This window comes from Dipodomys merriami, unplaced genomic scaffold, assembly GCF_024711535.1.
Source record: "Dipodomys merriami isolate MVZ:Mamm:240054 unplaced genomic scaffold, mDipMer1.0.p SCAF_579, whole genome shotgun sequence".
NCBI classification, from domain to species: Eukaryota; Metazoa; Chordata; class Mammalia; order Rodentia; family Heteromyidae; genus Dipodomys; species Dipodomys merriami.
The window spans coordinates 591,763-597,769 of record NW_027206156.1 but is presented as its reverse complement, the minus strand read 5'-3'; positions in this window follow the sequence as shown (position 1 = coordinate 597,769).

Below are 6,007 nucleotides of genomic sequence, written 5' to 3'. Positions count from 1 at the left end.
CATGAGTGAGGTAATGAGTACACTTCCTATTGAGCATTGTTACCTCCTCCATTGTTTTCCTCCTACCATCCCTTCCCTCCCTACCTTCCCCGAGGTTCTTTTTTTTTTATTGTGATTAAGTGATTACATAATTTCCCATATTTCACAGTATTATGGAATAATGATGCTCATTTAAAGTCATAGGTTCATTCTAACTTTCCTGGAGCAAATTGTCTATCACAGTCTGTAACATATAACGGTGTTCACATGTTATACACCATACATGTGATCAGCAGCATGGGTTATTTAGTAGTGGTTCGACCAGATGAGTGGGAGTTCTTTGTTTCTTAAGTCCTGTTGGTTTTGTCGTATAACCTAACATTTTGGATTTAGCATACACTTATCAGGGAGACCATGTACCATTTGTCTCATCGTTCTTGGCTTACCTTGCTCAACATGATTCCTTCTAGCTCCATCCATTTCCCTGCAAATGCCATTATTTTGTCATTTCTAATGGCTGCATAATACTCCATTGTGTATAGATACCACAATTTTTGGATCCATTCATCCGTGGTGGGGCATCTGGATTGTTTACATATCCTAGCTATTGTGAATAGTGCTGCAATAAACATGGAGGTGCATGTGTCCGTTGTTCAGGGTAGATGCCTAGAAGTGGTATGACTGGGTCGTAAGGGAGGTCAATCTTTAGCTTTCTAAGGACCCTCCAGACTGCTTTCCAAAGTGGTTGTATAAGTGTACATTCCCACCAGCAATGTAATAGGGTTCCTCTTTCTCCACATCCCCTCCAGCATTTGTCGTTGGCTGATTTGTGGATGTGGGACATTCTGACTGGGGTAAGGTGGTATCTCAGGGTTGTCTTTATTTGCATTTCCTTCACCACCAGGGATGATGAACATTTCCTCATGTGTTTCTTTGCCATTTTTATTTCTTCATTTGAGAAGTCCCTCTTTAGTTCCCTTGCCCATTTAGCAATTGGTTTGTTAGGTTTGGGAGGGATTAGTTTCTTGAGTTCCCTGTATATACAGGATATTAACCCCTTGTCTGATATATTGCTGGTAAATATTTTTTGCCAATTATTTGGTTGTCTTTCTAGCTTAGTTGCGATAGATTTAGCTGTGCAGAAGCTTTTTATTTTAAGGTAGTCCCATTTGTCGAGTCTCTCTCCAACTTGTTGTGACCCTGGGACTCTGTTCAAGAAGTTCCTTCATGTGCCTATTAGTTCATGCGTTTCTCCTACTCTGTCCTGCAGTAGTTTCAGAGATTCAGGTTTAATGTTAAGGTCTTTAATCCATTTTGAGTTGATGTTGGTGCATGGTGATAGGCTGGGGTCCACTTTTAGTTTTCTGCATGTGGCCACCCAGTTTTCCCAGCACCAGTGGTTGAAGAGGCTGTGTTTCTTCCATTGTATGTCTTTGGCTCCTTTGTCGAATATCAGCTGGCTGTAGGCCTGTGGATTTATTTCTGGATCTACTATTCTGTTCCATTGGTCTTCGGGTCTGTTTTTGTGCCAGTACCATGCTGTCTTTGTTATTATAGCTCTGTAGTAGAGTTTGAAGTTCGGCATGGATAGCCCTCCCATATTGTCTTTATCCCCTAGAATTGTTTTGGCTAGTCTAGGTCTTTTGTTGTTCCATATGAATTTTTGGACTGTTTTCTGTATTTCAGTGATGTATGTCATTGGGATTTTAATAGGAATTGCATTGAATTTGTATATTAGTTTTGGAAGTATTACCATCTCTACTATATTAAGTCGGCCTATCCAAGAGCATGGGAGGTCTTTAAATTTCCTAGTGTCTTCTGAAATTTCTTTCTTTAACTTTTTATAGTTTTCATTAAATAGTTCTTTTACACCTTTGGTTAGGTTAATTCCTAAATATTTTATTTTTTGGGAGGTTATTGTGAATGGGGATGCTCCCTTTATTTCCCTCTCTTCTTGTACATTGTCAGTATACAGGAAGGCCACTGATTTTTGTGGGTTTATTTTGTATCCTGCTATTTTGCCGAAGTGATTAATGATTTCTAAGAGTTTGTGGAGGGAGTTTTTTGGATCGTGACGGTATAGTATGTCGTCTACAAAAAGTGGTAGTTTAACTTCTTCTTTCCCTATGCGGATCCCTTTAATGTCTATTTCTTGCCTTATTAACCTGGCTAAGGGTTCCAGGACTATATTGAAGAGGAGTGGAGAGAGTGGGCATCCTTGCCCTGTTCCTGATTTTAGGAGAATTGGTTGTAGCTTTTCCCCATTAAGTATAATATTGGCTATTGGTCTGTCATAAATGGCTTTTATTGTTTTTAGAAATGTTCCTTCTATTCCTATTTTCTCCAGAGCTTTTAGCATGAATGAATGTTGAATTTTATCAAAGGCCTTTTCTGCATCTGTGGCGATAATCATGTGATTCTTCACCTTGGCTCTGTCGATGTGTTGGATTACATTTATTGACTTATGTATGTTAAACCATCCATGAGTCTCTGGGATGAAGCCTACCTGTTCATAGTGTATAATTTTTTTATCTTGTTCAATAGGTGTTGCATTCCCTTGCTCTGGAATTCCTCACCTTCTTCCACTCCAATTATACGAAGGTTAAATTTCTTGGCATTATCTGCTTGGTCTTGAATTTTCCTTTGGTTTAATTTGAGTGATTTTTCCATATCTGTCACTTTTTGGTCCAGTTGGTGTATTCTGTCTTCTATATCTGACACTCTACCTTCCATTTCATTCGCCTCACCTCAGCTCATCACTCCCCACCAACCCTAGCACTTGCTCAGGGGATCGAATCTCCCCTCAGCTCCACTACTAGAGGAGACTCTCCTCCAAGCCTCTCCACTCCACATATCAAGAACGTGCACAGTGACTAAGTGAGAGAGAGAGAGAGAGAGAAAGAAAGAGAGAGAGCCTGAGAGACTGAGATACTGAGAGATACTCAGACTCAAGGACTCAGAACATAGCACCCTTTGAGAAGACTCAGCACACAGCATACTTCAAAAAACAGCACAAAGTACCCTGAGTAATAGACTCAGCACAATGTGCCCTTTGAAGGACTTAGCATATAGTAGCCTTTGGGATGACTCAGCACACAGCACCCTTTGAATGAGGGAGTCCATAGCACGCAGTGTATAGGACTCAGTGCATGGCACGCTTTGAAAAACTCAGCACGTAGCACTCTTTCCCAGGACTCAGCAAATAGCACCCTGTGTTAAGACTCCATACACACCACACTTTGAAGGGCTGAGTATGTAGCACCCTGTGTAAAACACTCAGTGCACAGCACCCTTTTAAAAATTCAGCACATAGCATAGTTTTGAAGGACTCTGCACATAACACCTTGTGGAAGAACTCAGCACACAGCACCATTTGAAAATCAGTACAGAGCAAACAGTCTACAGGACTCGGCAGACAGCACTCTCCTCATTCTTCTCTTCTCAAGGATGCAGCATATTGCACCCATTGGGATAACTCAGCACACAGCCTTCTTTATTGGAGGCTTGTTTTTCCTTTGAAAACAATTTATTCTTTGTGATAAGCGTAACATAGCCCTCTTCCCTGGCCACCAATAGGCCACTAGATGCCCCTTGAATTTGGGCCACCTCCCAGCAGCCTTTGCCCTACCCAAACCGCAGTTTACCATTACCATGACCCAGCAGATGTAGGCCTGAGAGAAGGCCACTTGGCCACCTACATATGTTGGCTGCTGAGGCCTTGAAGAGTCATGTCACATAGTCATCATCTGCATCACTCTACAGAAGAAAGGGAGGGAGTGCTCCTCACCTGAGCCCATGAGCTGTGGGTGTCTCTAGATGTGGGGCAGCCGCGGCAGGATGTGCTTTGTGGGGGAGTCCTTTATGGGGTTGGGAACCTCGATCTCTCCTCTCGCAGTTTCCACACTGTGTTGAAGTGGTAATTCTTCAAAACTTTTCTGCTCCCCCCTCATTTCGCCCGCCCTGGAGCATGGAGGCATCCAAAGCGGCGGCAGCGACAGGAGGCTCAGCCTGTGCTGGCATCTGGAGCCCGTTGTCCATGTCTTCCCCTGTGAGGAGTGACAGCGGGTCCTGCAGCTCTCTCCTCTTCTCCATCTTCTCCTAGGACAGTTGGTACACACGCTCAGGTTTCTTCTGACACAGCTCAGCCAGAATGAACATCTGCTCTTTACATGCCACGAGGGACTCCTCAACAGTGCAATGTGTGCCGAGCTGGCTGCATCTATGTTGAGGATCACCCGCTGGACTATGGAAGTCCATCTCATCAGGCAGGTCGTGGACAAAGTATATTTTCTTCTCGGACACCCAGGTGTCCCTCTTCCCATCCCCACACAGGCTGTGGTGCCAGCTCATGGGATGGAGGGCCTGTGGCTCAAGCTTTGTCTGGCACTTGAGCTGCCAGGTGAACCGGTTGCCCACAGCAGGCCTGCCACTCCCACTGCAGGAGTTTCCCCCTGTGGATTTCAGCCACTAAGAGTGCTCACAAATCCACATCCCTATCAATTTGGGGAATGTCTCCATCCTCTGCAATGTTCATGTGTATGGGGGGAGTCGACTCCTCAACTTTTGCTTCTCCAGGGTTTTTGACTTCCCTTTCCCCAGGGAAAGCCAGGAAGCTCAGCTGGGCCTGCCGCCCCTCTTCCTGTGGTCTGATTGCTTTCAAGCACTTGAGAGTGTCCTGCCACTTTGGTGGCACCACCTAGTCTCCCCAGTTGGTCGGGCCGTGCACTTGCTTCAGCTGCTACAGGTGTTGGGTCTGCCTCTCTAGGTGCTGCTGCAGGGCCTCCTTCTTGGAGCTCAGCCGCTAATTGGAGATGCTGTGCTGTTCACAGGTGGCTCTGAGCTCCTGCAGCTGGGCCAGAGACTGTTCCTGCTGGTCCTGAGATGCTTGGCTTTCTTTCTATCTCAGCCACTTCTTTCCATTCCTCTATCTTCTCCTCTGTGTGGACCAGCTGTTCCCGCAGGTGTTTCTTCACCTGCTGCTCTGTGTCCAGGATGCTCCCAAGCTCCTCCTTCTCACCGCTCACCCTGTGGAGAGCATCCCTCAGCAGGGCCAGCTGCTCCTCCAGCTGTCCGTCACACATATGTGCGCATCATAGGGTTTCAGGGATCTCCTGCCAATCCTTGGCCTTCTCCTCCAGTCTCCACCATTGCTACTGCTGCTCCGGGTTCTGGAGACGGAGCCTCTGGTTTTCCTGGACCTGGATGTGAAGTTATTCCTCCCGGTTTTTCAACTCCATGTGCGTGCAGTAGGCATGGGCCTGCAACTGTCACTCGATCTGAGATGGGCCATGGTTCCTCCAGCCTGTTCTCTAGGCCAAACACCTGCCTCGCCCCTCTCCCTTTTGCTCCTTCTCCTCTGTCAGTTCGTTCATCCACTGGGTCAGCAGCCGGGCCTCCTCCTTCCACGTGGACCTCTCAATGCTCAGGTCTTCTGTGAAGATGTCTCTCTCTAGATTCACTGTGCTCACCAGTCAGCTCAAGTTGTCCAGAAGTCTCTTCAGTACCTCATGCCCACCAGTGTTTGTTGGAACTTGCAGATTCCTTTCTTCCTGTTGTCCAGAGCACTTCCAGCTCCTCCTATAATTTTGAGTTTACTTGCTCCAGGTAATCAAAGATTCTGGCCTTTTCCTTGAGCAGAAGGTTCACATCATGCAGCTGTTCAGAAAATATTTCAGTCTCATTCTGTGATCATTGACCACAGAAGCCGACATCTTCAGCTCTCCCATGCACTGCTATTTTTTCTGCCACAGCTAGGATTCCAACTCAGATCTGGGTAACACTATAGCACTGTGGGTGAAGGGGAAGATCACCATCCTTGAAGACTACAAGGTCAGGTCTGCTCCCAGGGCCTGAATTGAAGCCCCCGCATTGGCAAAATTCATATACCCACCTATTTCAAACATATGATCTTTATTTAAATACATGTCTGGAATGCATCATGTGTTCACTGTAGTTATTCTTTTTATTGTGTATCTTAGTCAGGGATGCATTTTGTATTTTATTGATTATGATGAGAGATATAACTGTG